Source organism: Lissotriton helveticus, chromosome 7, assembly GCF_964261635.1.
Source record: "Lissotriton helveticus chromosome 7, aLisHel1.1, whole genome shotgun sequence".
In the NCBI taxonomy this organism is placed as follows: domain Eukaryota; kingdom Metazoa; phylum Chordata; class Amphibia; order Caudata; family Salamandridae; genus Lissotriton; species Lissotriton helveticus.
In genome coordinates this window covers 1,327,210,303-1,327,234,077 of record NC_136068.1, presented here as the reverse complement: position 1 = coordinate 1,327,234,077, position 23,775 = coordinate 1,327,210,303, and the positions used below count along the sequence as shown (strand labels likewise).

Sequence of the window (23,775 nt, the reverse complement as noted above, 5' to 3'; positions counted from 1 at the left end):
TGTGGCACTCACAGGCACTCACAGGCAGGACAAAGTTATTTGAGAAAATAGTGCTCGGAGGCTGTAATTAAAGACTACCGAGTAACAACACACATAACAGGGGTATCCTTTATGGGAGGTTACAAAATAAGACGAGGTGATACTAAGTAGGAACTATTAAGCCTATTGACCAATGAAAAGCCACAGTTTACAGTGGACAGTGACACAAGCCAATGAAAAATATGGGCGGAGAGTAGGTGAAGCTGAAGTCCATACCTGAATACAGCATGCCTTGCAGAGCAGCTCATGCACTGCCCAGGCTCGACCTAAAAAGCCCAAAACGAAGACATTAGGATATGTTGTCATTGACCACCTTATTTGTTGGAGCAACAGTGAAAACTGATGATATTTTTTCTTCGGGTTCCGCCCCTGGAGCTTACAGGCATGGGTCTGATCTTCCTCCTTGACCTGTTTGAGGAAGCATACTCCTGCTCACTTGCAATAACAACTGAATTTTACATGCTGCTGATCACTGCAGCTTTGCCGTTATATCAGACAAACGGAAAACTATCAGAAGCCTCAGTGGCACTTATTTTATCAACTTCAAATGGATGAGCCTTTGAGTAGGCTGTATCTAGATTCAGCCCTGTGATGTGCGGTTGTACTCTGATCTCACTGGGCAACTTTACCAGCTAGCCTATGTTCATGAGAAAGATCTAAATGTGGCATGCTGGCACTATCTTGGTACTATCTAAAACCCACAAATCATATATCAAAAAACACACACTGATGTGTCTTTCTGATAGGCAGTGGTTGACTGGACTACAAGAAGGCCAATAGGGGTGGGGCACATTGCAAACACAAACACTTTTGATTGGTTCATTCTCTGCCCTTCCAGCCTTACTAATGTACAGGCCAGTTAAGAAATCTAATTTCTCCTTCACAGGCTTAGCAAGGTCGGAGAAGCAGCTAAGTGGCCGAACTGGTGACTAGTGTTAGGTGATGAGGTGTCCAATCGTGGTTTCCATGCCTAACCAAATTGTAAGCAAATCAAATGAATTTTCGGATGTCAGCTCTGACACAGCTTAGAAAAGAGCTAAATGCAGGCATACAAGAATAATAAATACAGCAACCAATGAAAGATGACAGAACCACAACCAGAGGTGGGCATTTATTTAATGATTATATAATTAGTGGTACTTTCACATTAAACAGCTTGAGGCTGCCTGTTACCACTGTTTGAAACCCAAGGTAATCTATATACCCTGATCTAACTAGAACTACACAGTATATATATATATATATATATATATATATATATATATATATATATATATATATATATATATATATATATATATATATATATATATATATATATATATATATATATATATACAAATATATACAAACAAAACCACCGCTCACGCAGCAATAATCCAGCACTCCGTGGGGCAATTTTTACTCATCTTTATTTCCTTTGTAGTAACGTCATCTATGCGTTTCGGCAGCAGCCCACTGCCTTGTTCACAATGCAGAACGCCATTTCCCAAAGATTTTTAAACACTAAATCATGGACAACAACAAAGGAACATTTGAATTTTGTCATCTCATGATTTCTCTCAGGCGCCATCTTAAAACGTGCTTAAAACATCACTTTTTACGTGTGTTTTCTCGTGTGCTACGCATTCTTTTCCACTGCAAGTGCAGATTACATATAAATCTCTGTATGAATTTGAGCAACAAAATGTATCATTTACTCAATACTTATATAGTAAATAACACTTCAGGGATTATATTGTTGCATAAACACAACTACTTAACATGTTCAATAGATGCCCTTGACATTGTTTAAAAATATATATATATACCAATTTTAGTCATGACAAAAATTATTTCTAATAAAGTGCAAGTGCTTAGCCTTATTATCAACTTGTTGTTCTCTTTTCATGTTTTTGCAGTACTCAGATAATTAAAGTGCTAGTGCTTTTGTATATTACAATTCATATACGTTTTACCGGACTAGAATAATTCATGTGCAAATTCTTTTCAACAAGATATCAGTGCTGAATAAAGTGCTAGTGCTTCAGTATATTCCACTTCATATACTCTTCACAATACATATATCCAATACAATAGTACATTAAAATTCATATACTTATTTTAACCTATATTCAAGATTAAAAATATTTAGTGCAAATGTATTCACATGAGTAAGTTAAAGTGCCAAGTCTTAAGGTGCTCAATAATAAAGTGCCAAGCGTCCCCTGGTAAACGTTCTTCATATAACAATTTTTAACTTAAAAGAAATTGGTCATCTGAATGCGCAAACTCGTTAGGTCTTCTTAACCTAGACAAGTGAATAAATCTTCATCTCTATTCAAAACATTTGGTTCCTTACTGTTAAACTCCAGGATATAATATGTCTCTAACCTGCGGAGTTCTTTCTCACTATTTCCCCCTCTCTTTTTTCTAGGGATATCCGCAATACAACTGTATTGCATAAATATAGGGTTACTTTAATGTTTTTTTTCAAATGCCTAGCTACCGGTTATGTTCTGTCTTTATTAGCAATTGCCCTCCTATGTTGCAGTATTCTTTTATACACAGGAAGGATTAAATATATGTAGATGTGGTTAATCAGGGTTTCCATTTTCCATAGGAAGAAAGATTTTGTTTTGCTAATAACTTTGGGACTGATTGACAAATGTGCATGGAAAAGGGAATTCCCAAAATATTGATTTAACATGTGATGAGTGATGTAATATGTAAGGTGATAAGCAGTCCATGGTGGGGACGCAGGTTAGTTCGCTCAGTAAACTAGAAACTGGTCAGTTTAAGTTGTTTTTTTTTTTTTTTTAAACGTTGTTTTTGTTGTTTCAACACCTAACATCTGCGGATATATATTTCACTGACATTAACTTTTTTACGCAGAGAGTCATTGAACCATTTGAGTGGCCACTAAGGCTTCTACGCAGTCATGTCAGGCAAACACCTGTGACTGACTATACCTACAACCTTCGAGAAGTACTTTCAAAAAGTGATTGGCCCCCCGGCAGAAATCTATAAAACTCAAGCAAGGGGAGCATCCCTCTATTGTGCCGAACTCTGGGGCCACTGCCCATCCCACTCCTTACTGGTGACTGAGAATACATTCATCAGGCAATTGTTGGGTCTCCCAAAAAGCACGCCCTTAACCCCACTTAGGATGGACCTGGGTATTGGCCCCATATCAGACTTAATTGCCTCTCATCCTCCCCTTTTCTGGTGTTGTATTTGGAGTACGCCAGAGTTAGTTAATTACAGGGAGGAATTAAGGGATGTTATGTGTAGGCTGAGGGCTACTAACCTACCATGGCTGTCCTATGTTAGGAGTCTGTGTTTTTCGTTGGGTTGTGGTAACTTGTGGTTAAACTCGTAGGAGACTTGCTCCAGTACTTCCAAAAAAAACTTAGCTTTAACCCTGAAGGAATTCAAACTTCCCCGATTAATTCAAAGTACAACCTCATGCTCCTTGACATCAAGGTTTCTTGATGCCAAGCAGCAGTATAAATTGGAAAAGACCCTGGACAGTATCCAACCATTCATGGCAAAAAAACAGTTCTTACAATTTAGGCACACTTCTGTTAGGTGCCTTTACGAATAGATGGAAGGGTATAGCCAAAATAGATTGTGCTGGCTGTTCAGCCTCAGAAGAAACAGAACTCCATGTAATGCTTTTCTGTCCTGCATACCACAGGTCGAGATCGAAGTGGATTCTTCAATAGTGCAGAAATTTAGGGCTTAGAAACCACATTGAGGTCCTCAGGCTACTTAAATACGAAACACTGCCATTATTTGTAGTCGCTACCTCGAAATTCCTTTTTGCAATGTGGTGTACTCGTAGAGGAATTATAAAGGGGAAAGAGATGGGCAACAGTTGATGCTACCCCTTATATTATCTTCCCATTGCCCTTTGCTGCAATATAGTATTGCTTAGAGAATGTGATGATAATAATTGTGTTTTCTTTTTTTGTATAGGAATGTACATTTTTAACGTTATTCTTTTTAATTAATTTTTTTAACAAGCAGTCTAATCAATTTTGCAAGTGTATTGATATCGCCTTTTAATATTTTGATAACTTTTTAAGTATGAGACCTGTTGTTTTATTGACAACCTGCTCGCCACTAATTTGGGGGTCGGGTAGCCATCTATAGATGTTAAAGCTGTGGCGTAGATGTAATTTATTTTTGTTTAGTAATGAATGGCTGTTTTGAAAATTTCACCTCTAATCATTTTTTTCAGTCTAACACTTTGTTCTATTTTATCAAATGTAAAATGTATAGTGCTTTTATGGCTGTACAGCCGAATTAAAGTATTTTTGACTGACTGACTGACTTTCATTTAGGAAATCCTTTTTTCCCTCTATGCACCAACAAGACTTTGCTTGGGAGAAGGGATCTTCTAACAAAGTTGGTGGTAATAGCTGACCAGGGATCTCCTTCCTTTGGCCCCATTTTGTGATCCTGTACAAATTACCGTTTGCAGTTTCCTTTTCTGGCAAAATGTGGAGCACCCGAAAACTTTAATATGAAGCTTTAGATTAGCAAACTTGAAAGTTACATTTTTATAACCTCTCTAATATGAAGAGAAGTGTTTATTATTGGACATAAAGTCAAATTAAAATAGAGATAAGAGCTCTGTAAGAGTTATACCACATAAAAGAAGAACCAGAAGAACTACTAAAAATACCGCATGTGAAGCAGGCATCCGTTTGCAGTACAAAATAATGACCTTGATTAAGAACATGCATTTTAAAAAGAAGCCCATGTGTTTGGCTTTTGTATAGCCCTGGCCCACAGAGACAAGCAATAAATAGGAATGTGCACACACATCCTATTCACATGTGCACTCAGCCCAACACACCTACAGGCTACCTTTTTTTATGGGTATGCATACAGGCACCCATGCGCACATGAAAAACGAAAATGGATGCTCCCATAACGATACATTGCAGATACTCTATCTTATAAGGGCCCTACCTGCATACCAGCTGCAGTTTCTCCATAAGGGCAAAGGAGCGTCCCCTCTTCCTGCGAGCGCAGAAATAGTGGGGAAAAAATGGTAGTAGAATGATTTTATTACCATTTTATTTCCTACTCTGCAGCCCTAGACATGTGATGGTGGGACGGGACCAGGGGCCCTTGCTGATGAATGGCAGGGAGGAGTGGTGGAAACTTCAGTTTGAATTGCGCATGTTGGTTTGGCTGACTGGGTCGTGACGGCCAGTCCAATATGCGCAATTCAAACCTTTCCAACCCGAGCTGTCTTAGACAGATCATTGGAGAGCAGGCACAGACTAGTGACTGAGGGAGCATCGAGCCAGCCCACTCTAACCTGCCCTGATGCTTCTCTCATGCTGCTTAACCCAAACAGCATGAGAGCAGATTCTGGATTGGTTAAGGGAGTTGGCTGTGGGAGTGGGCCTCGCTCAGAGCCATGGTCTTGGAACATTGAAGATGTGCTGCAGCTAATAGGTAAGTAAACATTTCTTTTTTTATTATAATAAAATGGTAATGTAATGCATGCCATGTCAGCAATTTAGTTACTATATTTGTGTTTTTTTCTTCAATTTGGCTGTTAGGTATTTTCCAGCATGTTATTCCGTCGAGGGTTATTATTTACCTTATAGTGAAGAGGGTCTGGCATAATGGCCAGAGCTGCCGATTTTGGGGGAGGGGAAGCAGGTGGTTCAAGTCCTGGTGCCAGCTCAACATCCTGTGATTCTGGACAAACCACTTAATCTCCCTTGCCTATAAAAAAAATAAAGGTGAACCTGTGTAATGTAACTGGTGCACTACTTAAGCACTATAATACCTTTGGGTCGAGTTCACGCAGCGCGCTATATTAAAACAAGCATTGGAAATGCAATAGGTCTCGCATTAGAAAAGTTGGAGTTATTGGTCTTGTAAATGACATATTTTATTTATTTGTTGGTTTTTAAAATTGCTAAATTGATGGCTTTGTCATTTACAATGCCAATAGTTATAACTTTCGCGAATGTGACACCTATAGCATTTGGAATGCAACATGTTTTGTATTTACGTCACTTAGATGGCAGCTCTGGTCGTTAGGCCACATCTCTAGAGAGCAGGAGAGTGCAGCAGGGGAGAGAAGCACAGCAATGCAATAGGTCTCGCATTAGGAAAGTTTGAGCTATTGGTATTGTAAAGGACACATTTTTTATTTATGTGCTTGTTTTGAAAATAGCGAAATTAATAGCTTTGTTATTTACAATGCCAATAGTTTTATCTTTCGCAAATGTGACACCTATTGTAACACAATATGTGTTGTGAGGGTGAGTGAGGGTGAGGGTGAGGGGTTGAGGGTGAGTGAGGGTGAGGGGTTGAGGGTGAGTGAGGGTGAGGGTGAGTGAGGGTGAGGGGTTGAGGGTGAGGGGTTGAGGGTGAGTGAGGGTGAGGGTGAGTGAGGGTGAGGGTGAGGGGTTGAGGGTGAGTGAGGGTGAGGGGTTGAGGGTGAGTGAGGGTGAGTGAGGGTGAGGGGTTGAGGGTGAGTGAGGGTGAGGGTGAGTGAGGGTGAGGGTGAGGGGTTGAGGGTGAGTGAGGGTGAGGGTGAGTGAGGGTGAGGGGTTGAGGGTGAGTGAGAGTGAGGGTGAGTGAGGGGTTGAGGGTGAGGGGTTGAGGGTGAGTGAGGGTGAGGGTGAGGGGTTGAGGGTGGGTGAGGGTGAGGGGTTGAGGGTGAGTGAGGGTGAGGGGTTGAGGGTGAGTGAGGGTGAGGGGTTGAGGGTGAGTGAGGGTGAGGGTGAGTGAGGGTGAGGGTGAGTGAGGGTGAGTGAGGGTGAAGGTGAGTGAGGGTGAGGGTGGGTGAGGGTGAGGGTGAGTGAGGGTGAGTGAGGGGTTGAGGGTGAGTGAGGGTGAGGGTGAGTGAGGGTGAGGGTGAGTGAGGGTGAGGGGTTGAGGGTGAGTGAGGGTGAGTGAGGGTGAGGGTGAGTGAGGGTGAGGGTGAGGGGTTGAGGGTGAGTGAGGGTGAGGGTGAGTGAGGGTGAGGGTGAGGGGTTGAGGGTGAGTGAGGGTGAGGGTGAGGGTGAGTGAGGGTGAGGGGTTGAGGGTGAGTGAGGGTGAGGGTGAGTGAGGGTGAGGGTGAGTGAGGGTGAGGGTGAGGGGTTGAGGGTGAGTGAGGGTGAGGGTGAGTGAGGGTGAGGGGTTGAGGGTGAGTGAGGGTGAGGGTGAGTGAGGGTGAGGGTGAGTGAGGGTGAGGGGTTGAGGGTGAGTGAGGGTGAGTGAGAGTGAGGGTGAGTGAGGGGTTGAGGGTGAGGGGTTGAGGGTGAGTGAGGGTGAGGGGTTGAGGGTGAGTGAGGGTGAGGGGTTGAGGGCGAGTGAGGGTGAGGGTGGGTGAGGGTGAGTGAGGGTGAGGGGTTGAGGGTGAGTGAGGGTGAGTGAGGGTGAGGGTGAGTGAGGGCGGGTGAGGGAGGGTGAGGGAGGGTGAGGGTGAGGGTGAGGGAGGGTGAGGGGTTGAGGGTGAGTGAGGGTGAGGGGTTGAGGGTGAGTGAGGGTGAGTGAGGGTGAGGGGTTGAGGGTGAGTGAGGGTGAGTGAGGGTGAGGGTGAGGGGTTGAGGGTGAGTGAGGGTGAGTGAGAGTGAGGGTGAGTGAGGGCTTGAGGGTGAGGGGTTGAGGGTGAGTGAGGGTGAGGGGTTGAGGGTGAGTGAGGGTGAGGGTGAGTGAGGGTGAGTGAGGGTGAGGGGTTGAGGGTGAGTGAGGGTGAGGGTGAGTGAGGGTGAGTGAGGGTGAGTGAGGGTGAGGGTGAGTGAGGGTGAGGGTGAGTGAGGGTGAGTGAGGGTGAGGGTGAGTGAGGGTGAGTGAGGGTGAGGGTGAGTGAGGGTGAGGGTGAGTGAGGGTGAGGGGTTGAGGGTGAGTGAGGGTGAGGGTGAGTGAGGGTGAGGGTGAGTGAGGGTGAGGGGTTGAGGGTGAGTGAGGGTGAGGGGTTGAGGGTGAGTGAGGGTGAGGGGTTGAGGGTGAGGGGTTGAGGGTGAGTGAGGGTGAGGGTGAGTGAGGGTGAGGGGTTGAGGGTGAGTGAGGGTGAGGGGTTGAGGGTGAGTGAGGGTGAGGGTGAGGGTGGGTGAGGGTGAGTGAGGGTGAGGGTGAGTGAGGGTGAGGGTGAGTGAGGGTGAGGGTGAGTGAGGGTGAGTGAGGGTGAGGGTGAGTGAGGGTGAGTGAGGGTGAGTGAGGGTGAGGGTGAGTGAGGGTGAGTGAGGGTGAGTGAGGGTGAGGGGTTGAGGGTGAGTGAGGGTAAGGGGTTGAGGGTGAGTGAGGGGTTGAGGGTGAGTGAGGGTGAGGGGTTGAGGGTGAGTGAGGGTGAGGGGTTGAGGGTGAGTGAGGGTGAGGGTGGATGAGGGTGAGGGGTTGAGGGTGAGTGAGGGTGAGGGTGAGTGAGGGTGAGGGGTTGAGGGTGAGTGAGGGTGAGGGTGAGGGGTTGAGGGTGAGTGAGGGTGAGGGGTTGAGGGTGAGTGAGGGTGAGGGTGAGGGGTTGAGGGTGAGTGAGGGTGAGGGGGTGAGGGTGAGTGAGGGTGAGGGTGAGTGAGGGTGAGGGTGAGTGAGGGAGGGTGAGTGAGGGTGAGGGTGAGGGTGAGTGAGGGTGAGTGAGGGTGAGTGAGGGTGAGGGTGAGTGAGGGTGAGGGTGAGGGTGAGGGTGAGTGAGGGTGAGGGGTTGAGGGTGAGTGAGGGTGAGGGGTTGAGGGAGGGTGAGGGTGAGGGGTTGAGGGTGAGTGAGGGTGAGGGTGAGGGTGAGTGAGGGTGAGGGTGAGGGGTTGAGGGTGAGTGAGGGTGAGGGTGAGGGTGAGGGGTTGAGGGTGAGTGAGGGTGAGTGAGAGTGAGGGTGAGTGAGGGGTTGAGGGTGAGGGGTTGAGGGTGAGTGAGGGTGAGGGGTTGAGGGTGAGTGAGGGTGAGGGGTTGAGGGTGAGTGAGGGTGAGGGTGAGTGAGGGTGAGGGGTTGAGGGTGAGTGAGGGTGAGGGTTAGTGAGGGTGAGGGTGAGTGAGGGTGAGGGTGAGTGAGGGTGAGGGTGAGTGAGGGTGAGGGTGAGTGAGGGTGAGTGAGGGTGAGTGAGGGTGAGGGTGAGTGAGGGTGAGGGTGAGTGAGGGTGAGGGTGAGGGTGAGTGAGGGTGAGGGGTTGAGGGTGAGTGAGGGTGAGGGTGAGTGAGGGTGAGTGAGGGTGAGGGGTTGAGGGTGAGTGAGGGTGAGGGGTTGAGGGTGAGTGAGGGTGAGGGTGAGTGAGGGTGAGGGGTTGAGGGTGAGGGGTTGAGGGTGAGTGAGGGTGAGGGTGAGGGGTTGAGGGTGAGTGAGGGTGAGGGGTTGAGGGTGAGTGAGGTAACCTGGCATGGTAACCTGAAAAAAATGTGGGTGTGAGCCATGTGAAGGGGTCTGCGGTGAGTGTGAGACCCGAAAAGGCAGAAGTCGGGAAGGAGAGGATGCGGGTAAGGGTGTGCACGAAAGTGAATGTGCACAAATGGGGCCATGCGGTGGGCGACCAAAGCAGAAGCGGCTGGCAGAATAAGCGGGCCAAGGCCGAGAGTCCACTGGGTGCACGCGTCCTACCCGGAAATGACTGGGGGATAGGTGGGGAATGGCATGGTAACCTGAAAAAAGGTGGGTGTGAGCCATGTGAAGGGGTCTGCGGTGAGCGCGAGACCCGAAAAGGCAGAAGTGGGGAAGGAGAGGCTGCGGGTAAGGGTATGCACGAAAGTAAAATGTGCACAAATAGGGCCATGCGGTGGGCGAACAAAGCAGAAGCGTCTGGCAGGATGGTGGTGCCGGAATAAGCTGTGCACATGTCAGGCCATGCTTCGAGTAACTTATAGAGATGCGGCTGACAGGATAGTAGGGTTGAGAGCAAAAGCGCCGAAGGGGCGCCTGTGTATATGCTGCTAATAATTAAAAAATGCATATGAGAACTGTATTATCGCAAATGATGGAAAAGATATCTCACCTGAAAGAAAAACAAGAAAGGAAACAAGACGGAGGGCATTGCTGTGGGGAGGGGGAGGGGGGGAGGAGAAATGCACACGGCGGGCAGGGGAGGGGGCGGAGCGGGGAGAGCGGCATGAGGGTGTGAAGCAGCCGGGGCCTTTGAAGTGAAGCTAAGCTTCACTTCAAAGGTGTGGGAGGAGTGCGGCTGAGGGAACAGACGGCGATTTGGTGATGTGCACGCGCATTTTAGGTCAATGCGCTTGCGCATTGACCTAAAAGCCACGGGCACAGCACCAAATCGCCACAGTTAGGTAAACTTTGTTTAAAGCCCTATAGTCTCGCTTCTCTCAATGCGCATGCGCATTGATAGGTCACGAGACCTAAATAATCTACTTGTATAGTGCATACTTTGAGCGCACAGTGTTTTCATTTTTGACTCATGCACGGTGAGAAACTCGCACTGCTTCCAGATTCAACTCCTAAGCACTGAGTTGTGGTATGTTATATACAAAACAATTAACAATCCGCGATTAAGAGCTTTGGTGTTAAGCCTAAAGACATGGCTGGTTCCTTACAGTAGCTGTCACAAAATTCATTTTGCCCACCCCACCATTTTACTATGTCACCAGCCACCACTGCTGCATACAGCCACTTCTACTCACAGAACAACAAACACAGAAACATTCATGCTCCCAGACCAATAGACTTAGAGACACCCAATCTTACAAGGGTCCTTTACATATATAGGCATCCATATATGCGGACCAATAAGTATAAATATATTAATGCTGCTTTAAATGGGCAGGTATCTAGTGCTTTAAATGAGCAGGTACTCACATGTACTGAGTACCTACCCGTCTTTAATTTAAAAGGAGGGTTACTTTCAGTTCTAACAGGAGACTAGCTGCACTTTTCAGTAACAAACAGTTATTCTAGGTTAACTGAGTACCTACACGTCTAAATGTCCATTTCAAGTACTGGGTATTAATGCACATAAATGCACCTACATACATCTTGATTTTCATGGGTACAACAGACATACAGACACCTGTGCATACAGACCAGGAATCATAAATGCATTCTTGGCCTGGTACTTGCGTCCGGGGACCCTGAGCCAGGTTTGCTCTGTACGTGTTGATTTTGTCTTCGCCCTGATTTCACTGAGGATTTATCCTGTTCATGTTTTAGATCAGGAACTTAAATATATAGTGACCTGTTTGCCAAAAAATAGTAAATCTGTACTCATATTAGTACTCCTTGAATAGTTGCCAATTTACTACTTTATTTGAATTCACAAACCAAACATTGGCAGTTGCAGGCTTGGAAAGCTGCACCAGTCTCAGGCTCCAGGCATACTACAGGCAACCAAACACCCAGAAGGTGAAGTGATGGATGCTTGCAACTTGCCTAACCAGTGGCAATCGCTCGGTGTAGCATTCACCCCACCGTTTTATGCCCACTGTGCTACCAGTGACAGCGGCCCTCCTAATGCAAATTAGTACTGAGACCATGTTCCTCATTGAAACAGTCCATCCAAAATCTTGGTCATATTACCCCTACAATCTGCAGTTGGAGTTCGGAGTTTGAGATTCACCCGCGATACCGTGCCCCGACACCCCAAATTTCACTGACTAAGCTGCACCCCTATGAGTAGTGCAGGGGGCACAGAGTGGTATCCATCAAGGAGTGCAGCATGTGCATCAAGAGAGCACTAGGCGGATTGTATCATGGGAGCGATGGGTGATGTACCGTTCAGGGGTACAGAGTAGAATAGCGTGCATTATAAGGGGATAATTTACAATTGGGGCACACAGTGAAGTAAAGTAGGGAAAAGCTGTGTGACTCCCTCAGCCATTCCTGTATTCAGGCGAGTAACATATGCCTACTGGAACTGTCTGCCTATATTTATTTGGGCAAAAGCAAAACTGGAAGCCCCGGAATGTAAAGTTAAGTTGGAGGCTAAAAAGCCAGAACTAGCTGACAGAATCACGCATGACAGGGGCCTCTTTTCAACTATGATTCAAAAAGGGGGGTGGTGATGGACAGAGTATCTGAATTAAGCAGAACACTCCTACCCAGTCAAAAGATCAGGGCTTGATCCATCACCGTTTTTTAGCTCACTGCACCATCCCAGTTCAGAACCTGGCTACATGCAAATTAGTCTGACCCTGGCCCAGTGCATCACAGGAACAGACTAATTTGCATACAGCCAGGTTCTGAAACTGGGATGGTGCAGTGAGCTAAAAAACGGTGTTGGATCTAGCCCTGATCTCTTGACAGGGTGAGAGTATTCTGCTTAATTAGGAGACTCTGTTCCTCACCACCCCTTGTTGTAAATATCTTTTCAACTATGAGCATAGCAGCTTGGATAGGAAAAAATCTACATTTGCTCTTTGTGACAATTTGACCTGTGTTTATTTTGTCGTTATTTTAAGTTTGTCAACATTAACATTCTAAAATGTTCATTGAGTGCACCCTTTGAAAGGTTTCGTAGAGCGTGTTTATGGTTTACAGAAAACACAGGGCCCCGTGCAAAAATCAACGCTGCGATGGGCTGTGTCAAAAGATAAGAGACTTTTTAACAGAAGTATAACTTTACTGCTGCAGCCCAGCACTTGAAGCTCGACAAATATCAGAGCTGGCAGGTCCACGTCTCGCCTCACAGACCACACCTCTGTTGGCCCTGTGCATAGGGACGCCACCCCACTCACAAACACAGACCTCAAAGCGTAAGGGACTCTGACAGCAGCAGCGTGTGACCGGCGGTCACTCTTTCAACTAATGAAAGACACCCGCCCCTCTCTGGCCTGGTTTTATAGCCTTTGACCCTCTGACAATAGCAGCAATAAACCACCCCCTTCACTTTTATTGAGTTCCACTTCAGACTTCTGCTGTTGTGTGCGGGTGTTCTGCATGTACGTGTGGAAGTGCAGTTCGTTTGTACACTTTTGTATCTTGGCGAGTAATTATTGATATAAGTAATCCGACCTTCTCCTGAAAGGTACCTAATATTACATAAAATAAGCCGCAAAGAGAATCGATGTGAATAAAACACGATGGGTGCGTCCTGGTTCCAACAGTGTGCACAGCAGGTGAAGCGTCAGAACTGCTGAGCAGGCAGCAGATGTGAGGACACTTGTGACGTCATGGCCGGGGCTCCTCTACTATCCATTCCTCCTAGTCCTACTAGCCCGAACAGCGGGCAGCAGATGTGAGGATACTTGTGACGTCATGCCCTCGGCTCCTCTACCATCCATTCCTCCTAGTCCCAGCCCGAACAGCGGGCAGCAGATGTGAGGATACTTGTGACGTCATGCCCTCGGCTCCTCTGCAATCGACTCTTCGCAGTGCGAGCCCGAACTGAAGAGGGGGGACAGAACCAGCGCCCGAGACGCCCCACGGGCCAGGGATGCAGAGGGTGGAACGCATGATCCCAGCTTGACTTTCGGGGGTGGATGGAGGCCCTGCAGCTCTCTGCACCGGGCCCCATCATCGCTTCCATGGGTGAAGGAGACTGTTGTCAGCAATGTTGGTCTGTGCTGCACCCTATGACTGCCGCAGCCTGACTAAGTGGAACTAGCACATATTCATTCGTGTATTATCATAAAAACTCGGTGCAGTATAAGGATTGCCCAGCTTTCACTGATGCACGGGTAAATTGTAACCAAACTAATCTGCAAGAGCTCACACCACCCTCAAGTTCCTGCTTCCGGTTATTTGTGAAAGTCTTGTGAGGTCGCCAAGACCCATCCCTTCCTCATAGGCTGAAAAGGGAAAGTGCCAGTGACAATCATACGTGCCCCCAGAGACCACCCCCTGGACCACACCAGGGAACACATATGCAAACAGTGATTTTATTTCCAACCAGTTAGAATTATCGGAGGTGTGAAAAGGCAAGGTCACACTATAACGAGTCCGAAAGAGGAACACGTGCGTGGAAAAACATTCTGACCAAAGCAAAATGGCAAGAGGGCCAACAGTGTTTATACGGGATGTATTCTTCATCAACCACCTGAAGGAAAACGAAGGCAGGGTGAGAAGGCAAAGGTGCCCGGGCAATTCTCGACTGGAAGGGTCCTTTCTGAGAAGGATGTGAAAAACAGACGAAGTTGAGCGGCCCTAAAGCACAAGGTTTTAAAACCTGGTGCCCAGTCTCTGAAGCCGGTCCATGCCAACACACTGTATTCCAGGCCTGTGCCTGGGCTTTCGCATGACAACCTCATGTCATGCAGTCTAGGGTTTGCAGTTCTAGTTTACTTCCTTCGCACGAATTAACCCTTTGTGCCAACGCTCAGAGTGTTGACGGCAGTTAACACTATCAGTGGATGGCATTACCCACCATTAAGTGCCTGTGCTGCAGGTAATGATGATCCCGTGCCAAAGCTAAGTGGACATAATTACAGAAAGGGCAATTATCAGTCGTAAACCCCCTACTACATGGGACAATAATGATACTGGTACTTGCCACCCCCTCCTACCCCCCAGTCTCAACCAGGGCACCAAGTTCTGTCGTCACTGTCTGTGCCATGTCGCTTTTCTACAGCTGTGAGGGAGCGCTGATACAGGCCAGAAGATTGTTAGATTAGTTGAACTGAGTGTTATTTAAGAAAATAGATACAGGTTGACCAAGTGGCCGTGCAAGTTTATTGGAACAAGCCCACTTCCTCCAGGGACACGTTAACCAGCATAGCTAGGGCCCGAGCCAGGAGTTTCATACAGTCTAGAATTGTGGCTGCGGGACAAACATCTGGATGAAAACCCGAAGCCCTAACTCCGTGGATAATCCCATAGCTAGACAGCTTCATGAGTATGTTCTCCTTTTAAATCTGTCCATGTCCGTCACTCCCTCTTCAGCCATATCTTGCCCCTTATTTCCCCAACCCCTTCTCCAGCTTCCATCTTTCTTTTTTATCATCTCTTTACTTCTGTTTTCCTCCCCATCTCCTGCTCTTTTTCATCTTTCCCATCCGTTGCTCTCTCTTTAATCCATCTAGAGTCTTCTTTGTTTTTCTTTCCTCGCATCTCTTTCTGATTTGGTCACTAAAGTCCTCTTGTTCTAGTACATTTTGTAGCCATTATTTTTTCTCTGCAGTCTTTCATAGTCTCGCCCTTCTCCTTTATATTTTCAGCCACATTCTCTTCCCATTTTCTAACTTTCTTCAATTTCTCCTTTTCTTTCTTAATTTTTCCTATTGTGTTTTCTCTTTATCCCCTTTTCTTCTCCTTTCCCTCGCCGCCTTCTTCTGTCACCTCTCCCTTCTTTCCTCACCTTCTCCTCCCTTTTATTCACTTCACCATCTTCGTTCTCTCCTTTGTCCTGCTGTGCTCTCTTTGCTGGTTGTGGTCTCTCCCACTTTAATTTTCTCTCTTTCTCCCTACCTCATCCTCTCTCATCCGAGCCCCACCCCCTCTCTGCCTTCCTCACTCCTCCATCCAGTTCTCCTTTTCCACTGCCTTCACCCGTGGCTTCTCTCTTCCTCCCCGCTCCCTTCTCGCCCCTCCCTTCCCCCTTGACCTCTGCCCCGGGGGCGCAGCTCACGTGTGTGCAGGGGTGGCGCGCATCTGGCCAGCGGGTCACGGGGTTTGTGGCTCTGCTGTTTCCTCCCAGAGAACAGATGTGGGGAAGGTTTTTGGGAAGCCAGCGTCATCGGTTTCTATGAAGTCAACCACGCTCTCGAACTGAAACAGAGGCGAGTGTTAGCCAAGGCAGACGTTGTGGCTTCTGCATAGTGTATACATTTGTAGGGTGTGGTAAGGCTGTGTGTGCACGTAGGCCCGTTATAGGGTCTTCGGGGACTATCACCGCCAGCCTATGAAAGATTTGGACTCTATTGTAAATCAAATGTTGTTCAAACTCAGATTTAAAGTAAAATCTAACGGCTTGATTTAATACATATTTAATACAAAAAGTGATATTTTTATAGAACCGAAGTATTCATAAGGTAACAATATTCTCTACATACAGAATATATTATTCAAATGCACGTTTTAAGAATAAAAATAGGGGGCTTATTTACAAGCCTCTTGCTCCACTTTTGCCCCATTTTTCCGATGTTAAAAATAACCCAGGGTATATAGCTACGGTCGTTCAATGGATGGGTGTGATGGATATACACGTTTGAGACCAACAGATTCAAAATTCAAATCGTTTGTTTAGAGTGACTGTGATCCTTCGAAGGTGGATACAATGAGTACAATTTAGGTAGGTAACAAAAGCAACTATCAGTAATTCCTCAAAACCCACTTCGAAGACATTATTTTGGGCTGTACAAATGATACACATGTATTGCCTCTTCTGTATCCTCATGCTGTCTCTTTTGTCTGTCTGTCTTTGGTTAGGTAGGTAGCTTGTCTGTCTATCTTTGGTTAGGTAGGTAGCGCAGTGAGTTAAGAAGCTGGTGTAGTGTTCTCCGTTTCGCTTGTAGTATTGAATACGGAGAAGACGGGGGAGGTGGGCCACACCAAAGGTGCAATCCAGAAGTGAGCTCAAGAGAGTGACCCTTCCACAAGTCATTCAGTGGTGACTACCTGGTGGTGGCAGCCATTAGTATATGTGAGGGTGCAGCCTTTTCTCTACCCTGGCCTTCCAACATAACAAAGACTTTTGCCAACAGCAAGGAGTCAAGGCAGTGGTCTTCAATATTTTTCTGCTGCTGCATCTCCCCAGTGGAAAAAAAATCATCAGGCCCCCTCAGAATTTTTCACAATTATTTTATTAAATTGGAAATGGATATATATATGTAGACTGAATTAAACATTGCAGTTAAGTTCTGTTACGATTTTAAAAATGCGCTCAAAATACATGATTCCCAAACATACTATTCTGGTCAGGCAGGCCTTACTAACATATAAAAATATCCACAATGTGATTATTAGAAGTGGGGGTGGGGGTTTTGAAGAATATTTGGAGTCCTTTTGACACCTCCTCCCAGCCACGATATAAATGACAAAAGATGTTAGTGATGGCCCATTACAGAGCAGCTTACTAATGCTCATCTTTTCCCACTTAAAACAATGCACTGCTATCAGCATCATTCTTCTTTTGGCCAGAGCCTGCCCGCCTCCCTGCCCCACCGTAACTCCCTCTACGGGACGCGGCTGTTCCCTAGAGAGAGACTGGAGTTGAGGGTAAAGCAGACAGGGTCCAGGAGCACTGCACTGTCCCTGGATGTAGGCTGCGTTTCCTCTGCTACCCCTGCCCCTCCACTGCATACTGTGCTGTGCCAGTGGAGAGGCGGGATTTCACCTCTAGAGTCTGCTTACCATTCTCCAGAATCCCGTCACAGGTCGACTAGACCTTTTTACCTGCCATAGAGTGAATTAGGCAATCTGTCATAAAAGAATAAACAATTTAGAGATCCCAATTGTTTCCCCAAGAACCACTGACCAAACTAAGGGGCCGATTAGGATGGCGGACGGACTTGCGTCCGTCCGCCACCCCTGAGTAGGAGGGACCGTCCGCATGGGCAGCGGCGGTCCCTCCATGGCAATTAGGATGTGACCACCAGGGTGGCGGTCACATCCTCTATTTTTAACATTGCGGCGGGTGCAGCTTCAAGCTGCACCCGCCGCAATGTTAAAAATGCATGTGTTGCATTTACATGCACAAAGCGGCAGGCACCGCACGGTGCCTGCTGCTTTGTGTACGCAAATGCAGGGGGGTACCATAGGTACCCCCCATGTGCACCCCCCACCCCCCATTCACCCAGGGGGCCCGCAACGGGCCCCCAAAGTGAATGTCCGTATGCTTTTCCATGGCGGAAAAGCCGCCGTGGAAAAGCATACTTACACCAACATCATAATATGGCGGACGGTGTCTCATAGACACCGCCTGCCATGTTATAGCTTTTCCACCGCGGTCGGAAGCCGACCGCGGCGGAAAAGCGGCGGACGGAATTCCAGACCCACCAGCCATCCTAATTTGGCGGTGGGTCTTTGGAGTCTCCGCCGCGGTTTTTCCGCATCCTCCAGGCCGGCGGACACTTCCGCCGGCCCGGAGGATGCGGAAAAACCGCCATCCTAATCGGCCCCATAGTTTGAAAGGTTTATTACATAACCAAAAATAACTGCAGGTACAAACACCTCAGCAAGAGGTTCAAAAGGTAAACAGGCACTAATACAAACATAATCCTACGGAAAAGTCTCAGGCGACTGATGAACAATACCAGGATCAATTCCAGAACCATCAGACTGAACAAAATAGCTATAACCTGGGTTCTGGTACTCATCGGAATAATAGACATAAATCCAGGTTAATCTGTCCCTACACTACTCTAAGTGACATCCCTACTCAACAATAGCCCAACCTAGCCAAAGGTGTCAGCTGTGGTGACTTCAAAGAAGTTCACTCACTTCTCTCCAAGACTAGAGAATCCTCAGTCATAGCTAAGCTCTTTACCAAGACCAACCACTCTCTCTGACTCCTCAGCCCATCTGCTCTGCCTCTACCCTCGGGGCACTGTCCCTAATACGAAACCCCACAATGTGAACAACACGCCTTCAGGTACGCCCTCTCCAAGGTGTCGATTACATGGAGTTTTCCACTTTGGCCTTCTTCCATCCTTGTCCGTTAAACGTCCTTGAGTCTCAGACTCTCTGTCGCTTCCAGTTGTATCTTCTAATTCCTGGTCTACTCCTCCATGTCTGGGTCTAGCATTTCTAACTCTCATACACAATGGGCCCTTCTACTCTACAATCTACTGGATGATGCACCTGCAAAAGAATATACGCAAATAGCTCACAGTCTAATAATGTTGCAACATTTTCTAAAGCCTCTTTCATAAGCATTTCTACCGTTTATATGTAAAGAAAACATTTTCATACAGGCCTGCGCCATTTCCATGAACTAGGCCTCTGCTAGAGTTTAGGCCTCACGTTTGCATGAGCAATTCCCTGGGTTCACTAGGCCTCCAACCTTAACGACAAATGCATTTTTCTCTATTTTCGACTAATTACTGAGTACATAAAGCATGATTACATTTCAATTAGTCAATCTAAAGGCACATTTAGTGAATCAGTTTAAACACTCTTATCAATAGTAAAAGATTTCATTTCAAAGCATCTCTATATTGCAGCAAATATGCATTTGCACCTTGTAACGTTGGTTCTGCACATTCTCTGATACCAATTTACTTGAGTACTTTGTCATACATTGCATCTAAACACGATTAAAAGTCCTCTATATATACGGGTGCTGACTACTTGTACATATGCTGCACCCCTACAAATGTCACTGTAAATGGCGCTCTCTCAGTTCCCCCCTTTGATGACCCGTGTCATCACCACCCTCACAACGTCCTTAGGGTAAGAACCAACTAAACTGAGCTTGTGGCCATTTTCCCTCGCTTGAACTGTTCCAACGCTCTCAAGCTTCGGTATTGACTGTCCTGCAGCCTCTCCATTCGTATCTCTTGCACTCTCATTGATCTCGCCAACCTATTGGACTTGTACCACTTGTACAATCGTACCAAACCCCACAATCCAATCACACATGCCACTGCTATGATAAGGGGCTTCAGTACAAATCCAAGGAAACTCTTTCCCAAATTGGCAAACCAGCTTCCAACTTTCCCAAATCCTTTGCCAACCGTCTCCCACGCATTCTCTTGCGTCAAATCCTCAATTTCATAATGGATTGCACTAATGTTGCTTATATATTTCTCCAGATCCTTAGAGTTGTCTGGTATATAAGTGCAACATTCTTGGACCTTCAAACGTTTACAGACCCTGCCCTCTTTTGCTAGGATGACGTCAAGAGCAAGACGGTTCTGTAAAACCATTGTCCTAATAGACAACATCTCACCCTCAACCAACACCAATGACTTGGCAGTATTCATTGACAATTCATCCACAACAGTTGCCAGCCGCCGTATCTTTATGTCATTCAAAATGACACCCAACATAGGTATCGCTGCTCCAAACACATCTCCCACAATTGCTCCAGCACTTTCCCCTCGCTTTACCCTCCTTTGAGACCCTCCCTCTAAGAGTTCGAAATCCTCAGTATGATAAATCTTGGGAAAAATAATTGCTAGATAGCAAGTTCCATACCACTTCTCTGGCAATTTCACATACGCATTCTTTCCGCAGACAAAATACACAGTAGGAATCACCTGAACCACGCTCTTCAAGAAGTCCTTTGTATAGTATTCTAATGTGAAGGTGTGGTCACACGTAGTCTGACCCACATACACATTTTCATAATACGTCTGTGGTCGGTGAAGGCATAACTTTGCTTTCTGTACTACATCTAGAGCTATTGGACCATAACTCCCTCTCGACTTATGCTGTTTCTCTTCTTCGGTCCAATCTACCTTGCCTTGACCTGAATCTCGCAACTTCTTTTGCTTCGTGTACCTATCTTCCACTTGCTCAATGAACTTTTTCTCTATCTCGGATAGTGAACAGGTCAAGTTGTGTCGGTGTGCATATGGGGTGTCTAGCTCTTGAGTGGGAATGAAAAAATATCCAAGTCTGTCCTCTGACTTATAATAGTCCCACTTGTTCAAATGCTTGTAATTCGGGACTTCTGGTAACACAGCATCGTAATTCGAAAAGAAGTATTCAAAGTGATTTCGCCCATATAGGATACTAATCAGCAAACTACAGGATATCCCATATGTCAATGGAAGGTGATGGTATCTAATACCCTCATCTACTGAAGCTGGTAATTGCATGCACACATAACAGTCCTTCGCATCCATCGCCTCAATGTATTCATACAACCGCTTTGCATACGCATTCTGCCCAAAATTTCCTTTAGACAGATCAGTGTATAGCCTACGACTTTCTGCAGCTAGTATGGCTTTCTCTCTTCGCTCTCTCTCTTCCTTCTGGCTAGGAGTGGTAGGTGTCGATGTTCCCACAGCCTTCTCTACCTGTTCATGTGGTGCAAAATAAGAAACTAAAACTACTATAGCTATAAGGAGTATCGCTCCTCCTAGAAGAGTGCCTACTATGCACTTGGCTCTACGATTCGGGTTTCCAGATGCCATGGTTTCAGTACAAAGTAGTTTGTTCTCGGAAAGCACCCAAAAGTCTCTTTCAGTGCTATTTGAGTCTCTCGAACCACCTTGAAAAACGGAAAGTCCCGTTTCAGTTCTTCTTTTGTTTCAACAACAGACAACCTTAACCCTTCTCCGTCCTCTGTGGAATGTCCCTAAATTTGTTCTTCTTCCACTCGGCTCTAGGTTAAGTTCAACAATTATTTACAAAGTCTTTTCAAAAAGTCTTTCAGAGCAACTCAAAGTTCAAAGTTCTCAATAGTCTATGATTATACTTGATCCAATTGCTTGCAACACATAATCTAAAAGTTCCATGCGGAGCACAACTTCATCATATGCTGGCATGTCGGGAACAAACGTAGGAAAAATCAGTCTTTCCAGCAATAAATCGCGTATCTTGCTCAGGAGAGGGGATTGGGAATGGTGAGTGTCAGTTTACCTTCGATTTCAAGTCCAGGAACCAACAGTATCACTTCCAGCTTAACATTTGGGATCGTACTGGTCACTGCTACTGACCTCACCCTCCCGGACCTCAGTACTCCTGGCATTGGTAAAAGGGTAGGTCCACTCTGGAGTGGCGTATCTTTGGCAAGGTACCCTCACCCTCCTTGACCTTCTCGGACCTCCTTGCTCAGCTCCTCGTCCTCCCTCTTCCTGATCGGATTCTTCGGACACAGGGGCAAGATCAGTTTCGGAAGCCAATCTCACATTCATTCGCCTCCGTCTCTCGGGCAATGGCCCCCTGCTCTTCTTGCCCTTCTTGTTCTCGTCCGCACACCCTGTTCGTCTCCACTGTCGACCTCTTCTGCGCTTAGATCGCCTTCTCCGCCACTTCCTCCCTCTGAGGCAGATTCCGTGTCACTTTCGTCTTGGCCTTTTCCTGCTTGATCAGGGGAGTCCCCAAGTTCTACAGGCACCCCCACAGCTTGACTTGCTCCCTCTGATGAATCCTCTTCTTCGTTATTATTTTCATCTACGAGAGGAGCTGTTCTCTCCTTGGGTGCTGGGACTCGTCGGGTGTGAGAAGCATGGACCCAGTTTGGCAATCCACCGCACTTCACAGTAGTAGTAGTGACTAGGATCACTTGGAAAGGTTCTCTCCAACGTACGTCGAGGCAGCTCATCCTGACGTGATTCCGCACCAGGACCCAGTCACCAGGGCACAGGTCGTGACAAAGGTCGCTAGAAGCCGGAATTTCAGCAGCCTGCACCTGAAGAGACACAGAACGCATGACATCAGAAAGTCCTCTGCAATAGTCAAGAATCACATCATCTGTGATATTCATCAAGGCAGTTGTAGGAATAGATGGCAGTCTCATAGCCCTCCCCATCAGCACTTCGTGAGGCGAGAGCCCTGTCCTTCTGTCTGGGGTACTACGCATGCTCATTAGTACCAATGGCAAGGCATCGGGCCACTTCAGGGACGTGGATGAGCACACTTTTGCCATTCGAGCCTTCAACGTCCCATTGATTTGCTCCACTATGCCAGAAGCCTCTGGTCGATAGCTACAATGCAGTCTCTGGTCAATGTTCAGGGCAGAGCAAAGCATCTTCACAACTTCGCTATTAAAGTGTTTTCCTCTGTCCGATTCCAAAGAGGTCGGAACCCCGAATCGTGGCACTAGCTCCCTCAACAACAGCTTAGCTACTGTTAGTGTATCGCACCTACGAGTGGGATATGCCTCAACCCATCTAGAAAACACACACACAATCACCAAGACGTACCTGAGGCGATTACACCTCGGCATCTCGATGAAGTCTATCTGCATCCTATAGAAAGGTCCGCCGGACCTCCCAATGTGACTCAGTGTAACGGGTGTTCTTTTCCCAACATTCAGCTGTTGACAGGTTACACATCTCTAACATACTGCTTCTGCGGCCTGTCTAAATTTTGGGTTATACCACGTTTGCCTGAACACACGCACCATCGCATCCCTTCCCAGATGCACAGGACCATGTATCTGTCGTGCCATTGCACTCACCAACTCATTCGGTAACACAGCTCTTCCATCAGCTGAAACCCACATGTCCAAATCTCCCTTGACACAGCCAGCCGATTCCCACACCCTTTTTTTTGTAATCAGATGTCTGTCCTTGCATGTCTCTCAGCTCCTCCGATGTGTCTGCCACCTCAAGCATCATGCTTAGTTCGGTTCTTTCCCTTGGTCCCTCAATTGTTTGTTCCGTAAATGAGTATCCCTGCTCTGCACAATAGCGTGCGACTTCATCAGCATAACGGTTCCCTTGTGTCACAAAATCCGTTCCCTTTGTGTGTGCTGTGCATTTTACCACAGCTATTTCTGCAGGTCTTTGCAAGGCCTCCAGCAATAACCTGATAAATTCACCATTTCTGATTGGGGAGCCTGATGATGTCATGTAACCCCTCTGGGACCACAACTGGCCAAAGTCATGAACCACCCCAAATCCGTACTGGCTGTCCGTGAATATGGTGATTTTAATGCCGTTGGCTGCCAAACAGGCACGTGTCAATGCAATTATCTCAGCCACCTGTGCAGAGTGTACTCCTACTAAGCATGCTGCTTCAATTACTCCAGAAATAGTGCAGACAGCAAAGGCTGCTCTCAACTGACCAGTATTGTCCCTTACACATGAGCCATCCACAAAATAAATTTCATCAGGGTCTGTTAATGGCACATCAACAATATCCGGTCTAAGGTTTGGTGCATAGTTCAGTTACATCAAGACAATCATGGTCTTCCCAATCATCTTCTATATCATTCGGTAATGGTAACAAAGTAGCAGGATTCAAGACAGAGCGCCTCCTAAGAGTCACATTCTCTGCAGCAAGTATAACCTGCTCGTAGCGTGTGA

General features: G+C 46.7%; 2 protein-coding genes across 3 annotated transcripts in view; one reads left to right on the top strand and one right to left on the bottom strand.

Annotated features, from left to right (window-relative positions):
- Positions 1-23,775, top strand: part of SEPTIN9 (septin 9) — a 992,168-nt gene that overhangs the window by 365,523 nt on the left and 602,870 nt on the right. The gene's annotated exons all lie outside the window — the stretch shown is intronic.
- Positions 1-23,775, bottom strand: part of LOC144767334 (uncharacterized) — a 41,363-nt gene that overhangs the window by 15,226 nt on the left and 2,362 nt on the right. The gene's annotated exons all lie outside the window — the stretch shown is intronic.